Below are 14,890 nucleotides of genomic sequence, written 5' to 3'. Positions count from 1 at the left end.
TCATTGACCCCAACTAGTTTGGGCAGAATCACCTATTATCTTAAGTTTGTGGCTTTTTTAAATTATTTTGGTTTTTTTCTTGGTTTTACATATATATTTACTTTTTTTAAAATATACATTTCTTTATGACTCATGTTGGGAGAGAAAAATCAGAACCAAAGGGAAAAACCTGTGAGAAAGAAGAAAAACAAAAGTGACTATAGTATGAATTGATTTATATTCAACCTCTCCATAGTATTATTGTTTTTTTTTTTTCCTGGAGGCAGATTTGCCATAAGTTCTTAACTAGAACTAAGCTTCCTGGACTCAAAATGCTTTCTTCTCAAAACTGCTTTCAAAAGCACATGGCCTTGAAACTTTCAGCCTCCCTGCATTCTCCTATATGATTAAAAAAGTGTATCTCCCTGGCCCCCTGACTAGGTTTCATTACTTAAATTGACCATGTCTTTTAGATGATAATTTGCCTAGAGGCCAGGAATGGGAAACTATCACTTTGAGGAAGGTTTGACTTAAACATGCAGTATTTAACTCTATAATCATAAATTACAAACTGCTATGCGGTGCAGTGGAAGAGAGTGCCTGGTCTGGAGTCAGAAAGATATTTAGTCATTTTTCCGTTGTGCCCAACTTTTAATGACCTCGTTGGTAGTTCTCTTTGTAACCTAGCAGAGTGGTTTTCCATTTCCTTATTTTGTTAGGGAGGAAACTCGGGCAAATGGGATTAAGTGACTTGCCCAGGATCACTCAGCTATACCTACCTTAATCACTAATGATTTATACAAGGTCATACAGGTAAATAGCAGAGCTGAAATTCAAACTTAACTCTTCTACTTCCAAACCCACCACTTTTTCTACTAAATCAAGGGCTTCCTAGGATCACTACAGATTGTTCCCAATTTACAAATGAGAAAACTAAGGATCTGGGAAGTTGTGACTTACATGCAGTCATACATAGTTATTAAGTGCTAGAGTTAAGACGTAAAGCCATTTCTTCTCTTTCCCAAAAGAGTTCTTTCCACTGTACTATTTGAGCTCATTTTAAAAACATCTAAGAAGACTTAAGCTTTTCCCAAGTATTTTCCTTTCTTTTCTAATCCAGTGAATCTGCAAGACAAGTTAGGCAAGGAAGGTAATAAGCAAGATTGCCCACTTTTATGACTGACTCAGAGAAGGTAAGTAGGTGTCTTTCCCATGGAACCAAAACTCTTAGTTAGCATTTTTTCACCTACACAGAAACCCAAGCATATTGTACATGCTCAATGCTTGTGGAAGGAAGGGAGGAGGAAGGAGGGAGGGCAGAAGGAAATGAATGAATGAGACATATTGACTAGATAGCTTCTTAAACTGTGCGTTGCAGCCCCACATGGGGCTGCATAACTGAATGTGGGGGGCGGGGTCAAGAATTGTGATTTATTTTCAAGTAAAGATTTGATTCATATGCCTTTATGTCTGGGATCATGTAAAAATTGATTGGGCAAAACAAGATCATGAGTGAGAAAAGTTTAAAAAGCCCTAGACTCAGAGCATATTGGTTTTTGAGACTTTGTTTTCCTCCTTGGAGTGCTTCCTAACTTCTCCCCTAGAAAGTAATTGATCCCCACTTCTCCCCCAAATCCAAATTTACTTCCTTTATTATTGAATGTTTCAATGCTCTTATCATATTCTGCCTAAAAACTTTGGTGGATATTGTCACTTGAAGACTACAACTTATCTATACTTTTTTCATCCTGTATAATACTCATCCTGTGTATTTCCATAACTCCTCAAAGAGATTCTGCTCATTGATCTAAAGGACTGACTCATTCTTTTAATATCTTGAGGAAATGAATATACCATTTGAATTGCCCATTAGCTATCATTCATTAATTCTGACTACATGACTGGCTCGACTCCCAACTGGTCCATTCTTCCATGTCTGTGAGAGATTGTGCTTTTCATGCCAGCTCTCACACACGTCATTGTTGGTAACCAGCCGTAGCTTGCTTGCACCCACAATGGCTTTTCCACTTGCCTTTTAGGTTCTTTATAATTTGTATCCTTCCCAAAGCATAGAGCTTCATGATTCATAGCCAAGAGAGTCATGGGAAGAACTCTAGTATCAGAGAAATGGACTTTTGTGTCAGCTAACAGTTTGGGATTTTTCAAATAACTGGGCAAATTTCCATTTACCTCTCAACCTAATCTCTACTCAATTCTGCTAACTCTTTTATGTTTTTGCAGCACCTAAGAAATACATCTTGGTAGATGAACTGAACAGGCTTCTTATCTATTCACAAATTGGTCTGAGCAGTGTGAGCTTGTTAATCTGCTTTGCTTTTCCAATTTTTTGATTAATTCCCTGAAGAAGCTGCGTGGTTTGGAGCAGATTTGGAGTGAGGAAAGCCTTAGTACTTATTGGATGGGGCTTGCTTTGGGCAAGCCACTTTACCTCTTTGAGATGCAGCTTTTTTTTTTTTTTAATTTATTAATATAGCTAGATAGTACAGTGGCTAGAGTATTGGAAGGCCTAACTTCTAGTTCAAAAAGGGTCACCAACACTTTGTAGCTATGGAATTCTGGTCAGGTCATTTAATCTCTAATTTTGCTCATCTGTGAAATGAGGAAATAATAATGAGTAATTGCAACTACCTCCCCGAATTGTTGCAAGGACAATAATGTTGCAAGTAATATTTATATATCACTTTGTAAACCATAAAGTGCTACATGATTATGTATATAAAATATATCAACTGGTAAAATACAAATTTTATATTTATTCCATAAAATGATAGCCATAATAGTACTATTAAAATGATGGGAGGGCTTGTTTTGACACAAAACATGTTATTGATATTGCTTCTCAGATCTTTTTCTTTGATTCCCCTTTCTTTATAATAATTTTTATTCATACCTTTATTTTCACCTATACCTACCAATATAGCCCTTCTTACTTCCCCACTCAGAGAACTATTCCAACTATCCCTTATAAAATTAAAAGAGGAGAAAGGGAAAAGTTCAGTAAAACAAGCAAAATATTAAAAATATATGGAATTAAATGCAGTGTTTGGCACCCTTAGTCTTAACTATTTCTTTAAAAAAAAAATGGAAGGAGATACCTTCTCATACCTTCTTTTTTAGAGCCAAGGGTGGTTGTGAGCAAAGCAACTTAATCAACTTTAAAATGTCATACTAATGTGATCTGCTAGTATTGTCATCATTCTTGCCCACTATTGTAGGACAATAAAAAGGCTTCAGGCTGTTAAGTCAGATGCTCTAGGTTTGATACTAGCCTCTGCCACTTACTACTTCTATCACCTTAGACTAGCAAAGAGTTTACTATGTGCCAAGTAGCCAAGAGCTACTATGTGCCAAGAACTCTGCTAGGCACTGTGTTTATGAGGCAAAAAAAGGAGACAGTCCCTGACCTCAGAAAGTTTTCATTTTGTTTGAGATAGCCACATGTACACTTATAAATATATACCAAATGAATACTGAGTAATATTTTTTTTTCCAGGAGTGAGGGAGGGGTGTCCAGAAATGCTTCATGTAGGAGGTGGACACTAAGCTGAGCTTTGAAGGAAATAATGGACAGAAATTCTAGTCATGAGAAATAAGCCTATGCAAAAGTACAGAAGTTAGAGATATGGATTATTATGTATGTGAGGAACAACAAAAAGGCAAGTTTGGCTCAACCTTAGAGTGCAAGATTGTGATGTATAATAAAGGAATATAATAAAAGAAAGGCTAGTTAGAACAGCATTGTGAAGTGCCAGAGAATTTTGTAAATTCATACCTAAAAGTTATAGGGAGCCACTGGAGTTTATTTAGCAGGGGAGTAACACTGTTCAAGCCTCTTTGGACCTTGGTTTCCTCTTTTGTAAAATGAGGAGTTGGGCTAGGTGACCTCAGAGATCCCTTACAATTCTATGATTCCATGAACCAAATGGTGGCCCTTCCCAAAAGAATAATGCCCTTCCTGGTATGGTGGGAGCTGTCCAACTGCAGCTAGCTGACTAGTCAGGACAGCTGAATGTAAAAGTGGGTACTCTAAGAAAGACTTCTGCTTTGGATCCAGATATTATTACCTTCTCCTACTAGGTCCTCAACTCAATGTCTTGTTGCCTCTATTTATTTCTTTTTAGTCATTTCTTCAGCAGAGAACTCCTATCACAGCTTTTCCTCATCAGCTCTAAAATTTAGGTCATGGAACCCTTTGAATTCAGTCAATGGTACCTCTTCCCCATCCTGGGATGAACACAGTACAATCTTAAAGCACTGGCAGGGAATCTTCCTCCCCCTGTTTTGGGAGAACTGGCTCTTGGGGTAGGTGGCAACTGTCCAAACACAGAATTGCAGCTGCATTGGATCTTGAGGACAGGGAAGTACCTCCCTCATTGAAAGAGAACACCTGGCTGATAGCCCCATCTAGCAGCCAGTTGAGTACCTGCTAGAAATGTTCCATCCAGTCTGCTGATGTGTCTGGGTGGATGGTCCAGCTGAAGCCATTTCCACTCTCCTGCCCCCAGGAGGCACAATTTGACTATGCACAAACAGGGTCCCTTGTTTCATGTGGCAACGCCCTCCTTATTAGGTGACTACTCACTAGTAATTGGGTTTGATGTGCTCTTCCTAGAATTGTGGGATGTTTCAGATGATTCACCCAGTAAAGAATCTACCACCTTAAGAGCAATCATTAACCAAAGGGACTGGTTCTATGGTTCAGTAAATCAGGATCTTTCATACTGTGACCCTGGATCGCTGGTGAATGAAATGATTTATGAAGGGCTTGATATTCAAATGAACTATCCAGAAAGAGTCTCTGAAACTTAATAGCTTTGAGTCATTTAATTGCTTTGTGTCTCAGTTTCTTCATCTGTGAAATGGGGATGATCATTAAAGTACCTGCTTCACAGGACAATTGTGAGAGGCAAAGAAAATAATATTTGTAAAGTGTTTTACACATTTTACACCTCAGTCTTTAAGCCTATCATCTTTGATTTACCCCTCCCTCATCCCTTTCTACGATTCAATCAGATGCCAAATTCTATTTATCCTATTTTCTTTTTACCCTTTTAAAAATTACTGTTTTCATCAAATAACGTCAATTCAATAAAGATTGTTTTTGTTGGGACATCATCAGGAGTATTTGACTATCCGTGACTCCTCTTGGTGTCTTCTTGGTAAAAATGCTAGAGTGGTTTGTCATTTCATTCTTGAGATCATTTTACAGATCGGGAAACTGAGGCAAGCAGTCTTAAATGACTTGTTCAGGGATACCCAGTATCCAAGGCTAGATTTAAATTCAGGAAGATGAGTTTTCCTGACTCCAGGCCCAGCACTCTATCCACTGTGCCACCCAGCAGCCTTAAATGAAGGATAAATTTATTTCAATTAAAAAAAAATTAAAAAAAAAAAAACCTGTAATTCTCAGTATATTCTCCAACCAATGAGCAATCCTTTCTAACAAAAAATGCAATTTTTTTTAAAGGATGGGAAAGTAGTTCAGCCAAAATGGTCAATATATTCAGGTTTTGTTTTCCTAACATCTCATATCTGTGCCCTCCTCTCCGCTCACATTGCTATCTCTTTACTTTAGATCTTTGTGGCTACTCATCTGGGCTATTGGAATAGGTGCAATAACTTCTGATCTTTCCTTCACACATATACTCCAAAGTCATCTTTACACTTGCTTAAAAACATTCAGGGCTACTCTACCTTCTACAGGATGAATTACAAACTCCTGAAAGGTCACTCATTTGAGATTCACAAGCACATACACACACAGAGTCTGGTTCTAACCCTATCCAGTCTTAAGTCTTCTCCCTTTCAGAACTAGACTATTTAGTCCTCCTCAATCCCAACCTGCTGACTTTGGGCATTTGAACAATTTAGTACCTTTTCCCCTGATAACTGAAATGCATCCTCTTCATTATCACCAGTTCAAATCTCTTTCTTCTCTCACGGCTCAGTTCAGGTAGGACATGTTCAGTATAGTCTTCCCTGATCCCCCTCAGTGAGTGATTCAACTAGTATTTATTGAGCACTTGCTGTATTCCTGGCACTATGCTAATCACTGGGGATGCAAAAAAAGGTAAAAACCAGTACCAGCTAAAACTTTTCTCTCCCTCAGAATTTCCTGGTCTACATTGTCTATATATTTCTTTTGGCTTAATTATACTCTTACCTTAGGAAACTAGATACAGCCACCAAAATATACTAGATATAAAGACCTCAGAGACTCTCTCTTCTAGTCCATCATTCTCATTTTATAGTTGAGGAAACCGAGGCACAGAAAGGTTAAATTATTTGTTCAAAGCCACACAGATGGTAAATTGCATGGTAAATAGGATTTAAATAAGGTCCTCTGATTCCAAACTTCCCATGGCATCATATATTATCACTTGGATTATGCATATGTATGGTTTTATATCCCATCTTCCCTGGTAGATTATAAGCTTTCTGAGAATAGGTATTATCTTCTTTTTTTTTTTTTTTTTTTTTTTTTTTTTTTTTTGATATGTATATTCCCAGGACCTAACATAGGGCTTGACACATAATAGGCCTTTAAGACAAGTTTGTTGAATTGAATTAAAAGTCCTTTGTGGAGGAATCATGGGGACTCTTTAAAGGGAGAATCCTGATAATCAGAGACTTCTTCAAGTCTAAGTGGTGGATTTGCCATAAACCGAACATTGCCTGGGTGTCAGAGGGAGATAGGTCTAGGGTGAATAGCAAGAATATTTGGATTTCCTTTCAAAACATTTGCCATTGAAAATCAAAAAATAAAAAAAAAAAAATTTGCCAGCATATCATCCTGGTAAAACAGCTGTCCAGCCAGAGCCTGCACCAGAATCAGATCTTCACAGAGCTGGGGAAATGTCATTCTAAGCCAGAAGAGCTACAATTACTTTTTTTAGCCCTAATACATGGCATGTTTTGCATATTATAAGTGTTCATTAAAATGCATTGAAGTGGGACATTGAGAAGAGAGGGAAGTCTCCAGGGCCACAGGTCAGTAGGTACCTACCATAAGGGAAGGATGCTGAACTCCAAAGCTGGTCATTAGGAATCCGCCAGTTAGCCAGCAATTCATAAGCCCTTTCTGTGTACTTGGTCTTCTTTGATACTCTGGGGATAAAGACAAAAATGAAATTAACAGTCCCTACAAAGTAATTTGGTGGAGGAGACAACATGGAACAATTTGGGGAATAAGAGAAGGCCTTGTACTAGATTAATAGAGATGATTTGGGGATCAAGAAGACCAGAGTTCAAGTCTCACCTGTCATGGCTATTGGCGGAGTGGCCCTGGGAGAGGCATTTAAGCTTCTCAGTGCCTTCAACAATTCTCCAAGACTGTAAGTTGTAGGTCAGGTGCTGGATTGCTTTGGTAGAGAGAGTTCCTCACCCTAAAAGGATGAAATCTCTGGTCAAGTAATTAATAATAATAACCACAATAATATGATAGAAGAGAGAATACTGACAACTGGGGAAAATTTTGTGTAGGGAGGAAGTGGTCCTCGAATCTTGAAGAGTGCTGGAATTCTAAAGGGCAGAGCAGTGAGGTTATAGAATTAGGAAATGCAGTGTCCCAATTACAAGTAGGCTGCCTTTCCCATTCCCTCATAGTGGGGAAATTAAGGCTCCAAGTAATCAGCTTTTCCCATTTCCTCATTGTGAGCTCCAGCATTGGAGAACTCTGAATGGTAAAGAAACTCCCTGACATTAATTCTCAATGTGTTGGATCAATTGAGAGATGATGGAAAGCCATCAAATTTGCCCTCTCTGGAAACAAATATGAGTGTGTTCAGTTTAAGCTCTCTGAGACTATAAATTTCACAGCTATTTAATCTGGATTGTATTTACTAAATATGACTCTCCTCAGCAGCCAGCATAAGATACCTAGATCCAGGAAGATTGATACCCAATAGGCTTTAGCAGCTTTCCTCATGTCTTCATTACCTCCTGCCCTCCTGCCCTTTGTCCCAATAACCTGGTAGCCATCCACAAGGATCCATTTAAAACTTGGCAGATGATCTTTCAGGACCTTTGGTAACCACAGAGGGGACACAGTGTCTCTGTAAGTCAAAGTCAGCTGGGGGAAGGCTTTTTCAACTCTTGCAGACTTCTCCATCCTGGGAAAGTAATAATGCTAAACTTTGTTGACAGAAATCTATCCCCATCTTGGTAGAGAGCCTGACCAAGATGACTTGCTTCTTCCCTAAGGTCCCCAAGGCTGCCTACTTGTTCTGAAGTAAGTTCAATTAGTTCCACAGTTTTCCTTTTCATATCAATTCTGGAAGGGGACCCCAGTTCCCATTTCACAGTTCTGCTTCTGATGACTGCCTCCTTCAATCCTCCTTCCCTTCTATCACCCCTCTCTAATTCTTTGTTCCCCCTCTCCTACTTCCCTATAGGGTAAGATAGATTTCTATACCTAAGTGTGGATTTTATCCCCTCTATGAGCTAAATCCAATGAGAGTAGGGAAAGTGGATCCAATCAAGCATGAAAGTGGTTCAAGCAGTGTTCAACTCTCTCCCTTCTTTCTCTCCTTTGTAGCAGGTTTTTCTCTCTTCCCCATCTGTGATCATTTCATTTCTCGTTTGTGGACTGCATTACTCATAGCACGCTAGGTAAAAAGTTACCTTTCCATGTTATATCACCAGTGAGCTGACAGAGCACACAAACCTTATTGCTACACCTACTACCAAGATGACTAGATTGCCATATTGCTCAAAATGAAATTAATTCTATTCCAATAGTACAATTTATTCCTCTAGCCCCAAATGTCCTTGTAATTTAAGCCAAGTCTGAAATCTGCTTCAATTTCCAGTCCTAATTTTTATTGTATTCATATATATACTTCAGCACTAATGGGGTTACCACCTAGAAAACTGATTGGCTATCTAGGCCAACTTGGCACACTGTAGGGTACCAGACCTGCATGTAAATGGGAGACTGACTGCCTTGTGAAGAACAAGGTCTATATCTATCTAGCCCGTGACCCTTTGGCTTTTGTTGTGACAGATCAATTCATATTCAGGTAAAAGAACCAAATCCTTACCCATTGCCACTAATCTTGGATATTGAGTAAGAGAAATTACATAGTTCAGAAACTACTGCATAGGGAAGTCATAAGGTTTCTTCTGGTCCCTGGTAACTTGTCAAGGTTAAAAGTCGCAGAAGAGGACATTAGAATATGAATATGATCTTCATGCCTTGGACCTATTAGAACCATTTCACCAAACAGTGAGAGACACAATACCTCCCTTTTGTGGTGTGTTTACCCAAATTCAGTCCATGCTGGGTACTTAGCTATGGAATGGTCCCCATAAACTCCACTCTCTCTCTCACCACCTTTCTAGCTCTTGGGACCCGTTTATTCTTCTGAACTACAGAAAACTTGGTTCAAGCTATCTTCAAGTATTCAAAGAACTGTAAAGTGGGAGAAAATTAAATAAAGTTTTCCTATTTCTATAAGTTAGAACTAGGAACAACGGGTAGAAGTTACACAAAGGCAAATCTGGATTTCATTTAATAAAAACTAAAAGCTCCTTAACACAGAGTGAAATAGATTGTTTCTGTATGTAGTGAGTTATTCCTCCCTAGAGGGCTAAGGAAGGCAAGATGACCATGATGGCTAAGTTGCAATATAGCTCAAAATGAAATAAATGATGACCATGAGTCATGTATATTGTGGATACAAGTGTAGAGAGTCCTGGACATTTAGCTTCAGCCATGTCTAGCTGGGTGCCTGCTATGCATCAGACTAAATACTTTATAATTATTATCTAATTTGATCCTCACAGCCACCCAGAGAGATATATGCTATTATTTTTCTCATTTTACAGATAAGAAAATTGAGGCAAACACAGAGCTAGACATAGCTGAATCTGAATGTTAATTATTATTGTAGAATGAATTCTTTTTTTTTTTTAGATTTTCAATACATTTTATATTTATTGACATCTGATCTCAATAACCTACTATGCAGTTATTATTATCTTCATTTTATACATGAGGAAACTGAGGCTGTCTTGGATGAAATGACTTGCCAAGAGTAACAACTAATAAACATCTGAATCAAAATTCCTGGTCAATTATTCTTGATGACAAATCAGATATTGTAGAATGAATTCTAATTTAAATATTGGTTTAACTAATTGGTCTCTGAGGTTCCCTGTCACTTTCCCTTCCATGACTAGCTTGACCCAGCAAGAATTCTGCTTATTCTCTTGGACCTTGACTTAGGCCACATTTTCTTTGCCCGGAAGGAGGGGGATGCTTTCCCAAAATCAAACAGCTGGTAAGTGTCCAAGCTGGAACAATCACCAAGGGCCCCAGGCTACCCGGCCAGTGCTGTTTCTACCACACTTGATACAGCCTCTTGGTATATAATAGGACAGCATCATGCTGATCAGCGAAACAGATGACTGGAGAACTTTAAACCAGAGAAAGTAATTTTTATCATTAGCAATTTGTCTACTTTTCTTTTTTTTTTTAATTGAAAAAATCAAATCCTTTCCTACTTCCAGAAAATGCACCACCTTCATCTTGCTATGAGTATAAACCAAGATATTCAGGCCACTGCACATCATAAGCTTTCTGAATACCCTGTGACTTAAAGGAAGCTGTTCTCCCTTTACTTGCGCTGATGGGCTGGGCTCTCAGAAATTACTTATTACGCAGACTTTGGTGTGGTGGCTCTTAGGAAGCTTGTCATTTATCTGAAAAGTGAGGGTGATGTTCCTGGTACTGAGACCATCTAACAACCAGGCTGAAAAGAAAAGGGGAAAAAAAAAAAAGCCTCTAGAAATCTAAGGGGAAATCATATCTAAAGGTGAGTTTTATTTGTATGTCTTTAGGGGAGAAACCCTGTATCTTGCATTGTTTTCTCCACAGAAGGTGGCTTGATTCAGAGTACTTACTGCCATAGTCTAAGTCAACAGGAACATTATTTTGAATCATGAAATGGCATTCAGAATCGAATGTGGTTTGGTGGGAGGGGTTTATGTGGGCTTTTTTAAAATACTTAAGTGAAAACATCTGGATTTGGGCATGCTTGGACAACCCAGTAGAGGAATTAAGTTTAATAGGAATGGGGTATTTCTTTTGAATTATAAGAAAACACCAGAAGTACAAGCTTATAAAAAAAAATAATTTTTTCTACCAAATAGTAATGGATGGAATACAGTAAAAAAAAACATTTACCAGGAGAACAGGCAGACAGTGGGAGGGGCTGGGAAAAAGCAAGTGCACAGAGCTCAGGAAACTGGTACAACTAGAAAAAGGTGCCTGGCAAGAAATATGGCATTGTTGCCCTGCAGCAGGCAGGAACAGCAATGCTGATGTTCCTTCCACACCTGTTTGTGGTCTTTTGGTCAGACTGATTATAGCTATGTATCACTTTCTTATCATTTGCACCTTAGCCCTTTTCTCAGGAGCCTGGATGAGGCTGAACCAATATTCTCATGGGGAAGAAAAGAGTTGCTTTAAGACTCAATTTGACCTAACTGAATAGTTAAGCAATGGATGGATGGATGAATGGATGGATAATTATAGATAGGGTATAGTAGAAAAGAAGACAAATGAATAGATAATTGTAGTTGGAAGATAGGTAAATAGAAGACAGGATGGATTAATAGATAGGATAGATGATCATAGAAAGTTAAATAGAAGACAGATGAATGACTGTATAGATAGATTGATTATAGTAGGTAGAACATAGATAATACATGGATAGGTAGACGATTGATTGATAAGATACATAAGTAACAGCTAGAGGAATACAGAGATAGATAAAATGATCCATTATTAAGCACTAGGCGCCAGGCCCTATGCTAAGCCTAGTGGAAAGAATGCTAGACTTGGGATTAGGTCAGAGCTGAATTAAAATATCACCCTTGACATTTACAGACCTTATAGCCATGAGCAAGTAACTGAGCCTGGACCTTCTTATCATCATGTGAAAAGGCTATGGTAATAATACCTATCTCACATAGTTGTAAGAATTCCAGGAGATGATTTACATAAAAGCCTTAGGGAAACCTTACATATATAAATAATAATTATTTCTATTTCCTCCTCCAGGCCTCTTATTGCTTTTCCCCACATTTTCTTTTAAAATATTTAAAGTTCATTTCAACTACAGATATAAATCTGCTTGCTTGCTTGACTGATTTAAAGAAATGTGGAAATCTTTTTGTTGTGACACTTCTGTTTAGCACTTGTGCCTCCTAACAGGGGGTCTGGATATTGTGCTCAGCACCATGGACTGTAATGAAGTAACTCTAGCCAAATAACTTTCTTTTTGTCCAATGCAACTAGGACAATCAATGCCATCAAGGGACTAGGGAAACCTTCCATCAAAGGGTAGAAAGAAGATTAAGTATCAGAGCAAGGATAAATGGCCAGAGAGGTTGGGGAAGAGGTGTAGATATTCACTCAGAAGACTAAAATTCAAGAATTTGACCACTTTATTCAATCCAAATCCCTAATGCCTTGGTTCTCACCTATCTATGGAATTTTAGAATTGGGAGGGATCTCAGCGGTCATTTGTAACATTTATAAAGAACTTAACCTAGTGCCTATGTGCCTATTTTTTAGGCACAAAGTAAGTGCTATTATATAGCACATAATAGGTGCTATAAAATGCTATTATATACCTGCCAAATGATGTACTCAGCCTCTGCTTGAAAATTTCTTGAGTCCCAAGGCAGCCTGTTCTACTTTTGTTAGGTTTTTTTCTGCCATCAAGTCTAAATTTGTTTCTCTGTAGCTTCCATTTATTACTCATGAGTCTGGTCTTTGAAACCAAAAAGAACAAATATAACCTCTGTACAGTTTGATAGTCTTCCAGATTTGACATGAACTCAAGGTACTTTGCCTTCCCATGTGATTTCCTCTCTATTTTCTACATCTTATTGACCAGGGCAGAAAAGGAAGGAACTGTCAACTCTTAAATCCCAGAAGTTGTGCCTCTCTTAATGTAGCCCCCAAATCTCATTAGTTGGTATTTTGTTTTGTTTTGTTTTTTTTGCTGAGGCAGTTGGGGTTAAGTAATTTGCCCAGGGTCACACAGCAGGAAATGTTAAGTGACAGGCCAGATTTAAACGCAGATCCTCCTGACTTCAGGGGCTGCTGCTCTATCCACTATACCAACTAGCTGCCCTTCTGTATTCTAAACCAACTAACTGCCCCTCATTAGTTTTTTTTTTTTTTTTTTTTATTGCTACATCCCATTATTCACACTGAGTCCCACTTCCAAAAATTCTCAGACATTTATAAACAAACATTATCTACAACCATTTCTGCTGTTGTGAAACTGATTTTTTTGAATTCATGCATGAGAATTTTCATTTATCCCCTGCTGAATTTTAGCTTTTCAACCGTCTGAAAGAGATAGGAGATGAAAGGATCAAGGGTCAGAATTGTTTGTGTTTAGTAATTTTTCAGTCATGTCTGACTCTGTGACTCTTGTCGTAGTGGTTTATTAGAAAAGCTTGCTTTTTCCTTCTTTAGCTCATTTTACAGATGAAGAAACTGAAGCAAATAGAATTAAGGAATTTGTCCATGGTCACTCAGCTAGTAACTGAGGCTGGATTTGAACTCAGGAAGATGAATCCATCTGACTCTGGGTTCTGTGCCATCTTACTGCTTGGGCAGGGTCAAAACAAACAAGTTCAAATAGACAAGGAAGGCAGCCAACTCAGTCTTCTCATGTTGAACTCTTGGGATCTACATCTCCACCAAAAGTGTCATCATGGATGGGGGCTTCCAAGCCTCTGCCATTTTCATTGGGTTATTAATGTAATGAACTTTAATTCATGATAGTGAGTGATATCAGGGCATTGCCAAAGAATTTGATATTAAAAAACCAATATGGTGGGGCAGCTAGGTGGGGCAGTGGATAGAGGACCAGCCCTGAAATTGGGAGGATTTGAGTTCAAATATGGCCTCAGACACTTTGCCCAGTGTTTTAAAGGTAGTAAATATCAAAAGCAGTATTTGAATCTAAGTCTTATTGACTCCAAATCCACACTTCCTAGCCCTGTGACCCTGGGCAAGTCACTTAACCCCAATTGTCTCAGCAAAAAAACAAAACAAAATAAAAATATGGTTTTATTCATTAAAGAAGATGCTTTGCTAGATCATTGGGCCTTTCTATCTACTTTGCAGCTAAAAACTCATACTTTCTTCATATGAGGCCCTTGAGACTTGAGACTGTCTCCATTTTTCTATATGTATGTTCAGCACCAAGCATATTACTTTGCACCAGTAAGCACTTGATAAATGTGTGTGTGTTTTTTAATTCATGCACAGTAGAGATGAGAGGCAGTACTGTAATACACAACATGGAGAGGGAGCCCTGAGATATTCAAGTTCCTCTTCTGAAGGATCTGGTGCTTTGCTTTTTTTGGTACTCATTTAATAGGTCTTGCCTAACTACTTGAATTATCCACTCAAAAGCCCTGGGAAATCTTTATCACTTCTAGACTGTGGGAAAGAAAAGGCAGTATATAATAATAATAACATTCTGTGATGCTTTCAGGTTTGCAGAATGCTTCATGTTCGTTATCTCCTGAGATCCTCAGAGCAATTTTGTGCTATTATTATCCCTCATTCCAGATGAAGAAATCTGGGCCTGGAAGTTAGCAATTTTGCCCAGGGTTATAAAGGTAGTAAATATCAAAGATGGGATTTGAATCTAAGTCTTGTTGACTCTAAATCCAGCACTCTACCACCCATTCTGCAGGCTCCTTCTGTGTACGTAACCCTGGGGACCTTCAGTCAACAGGTACTGATGCTTTCTCAGATGAATAACTAAATGTGGTGATGATGCTGTGCCAAATGCTGCTGTGGGAGGAGGATGTCTAAACCAGCCACATGAGATTCTAGCCAAAGAATGCAGAA

At 38.4% G+C, this 14,890-nt stretch overlaps 1 protein-coding gene across 15 annotated transcripts in view; it reads left to right on the top strand.

Annotated features, from left to right (window-relative positions):
• PPFIBP2 (PPFIA binding protein 2) overlaps positions 1 to 14,890 on the top strand; it is a 181,574-nt gene that overhangs the window by 17,822 nt on the left and 148,862 nt on the right. The window contains exon 1 of one of the 15 annotated variants that reach the window (XM_031942172.1): positions 10,686 to 10,817. The exons of the other annotated variants lie outside the window; for them this stretch is intronic. The gene's annotated coding sequence lies outside the window, so the exon portion shown is untranslated. Of the gene's footprint in view, positions 1 to 10,685; positions 10,818 to 14,890 lie in introns of those variants that run through there. 15 annotated transcript variants of the gene reach the window in all.

The sequence above is a fragment of the Sarcophilus harrisii genome, chromosome 6 (genome assembly GCF_902635505.1).
Source record: "Sarcophilus harrisii chromosome 6, mSarHar1.11, whole genome shotgun sequence".
Classification (NCBI taxonomy): Eukaryota; Metazoa; Chordata; class Mammalia; order Dasyuromorphia; family Dasyuridae; genus Sarcophilus; species Sarcophilus harrisii.
Note: the sequence above shows the minus strand (reverse complement) of the source record. Positions and strands in the feature narration are given on the sequence as shown.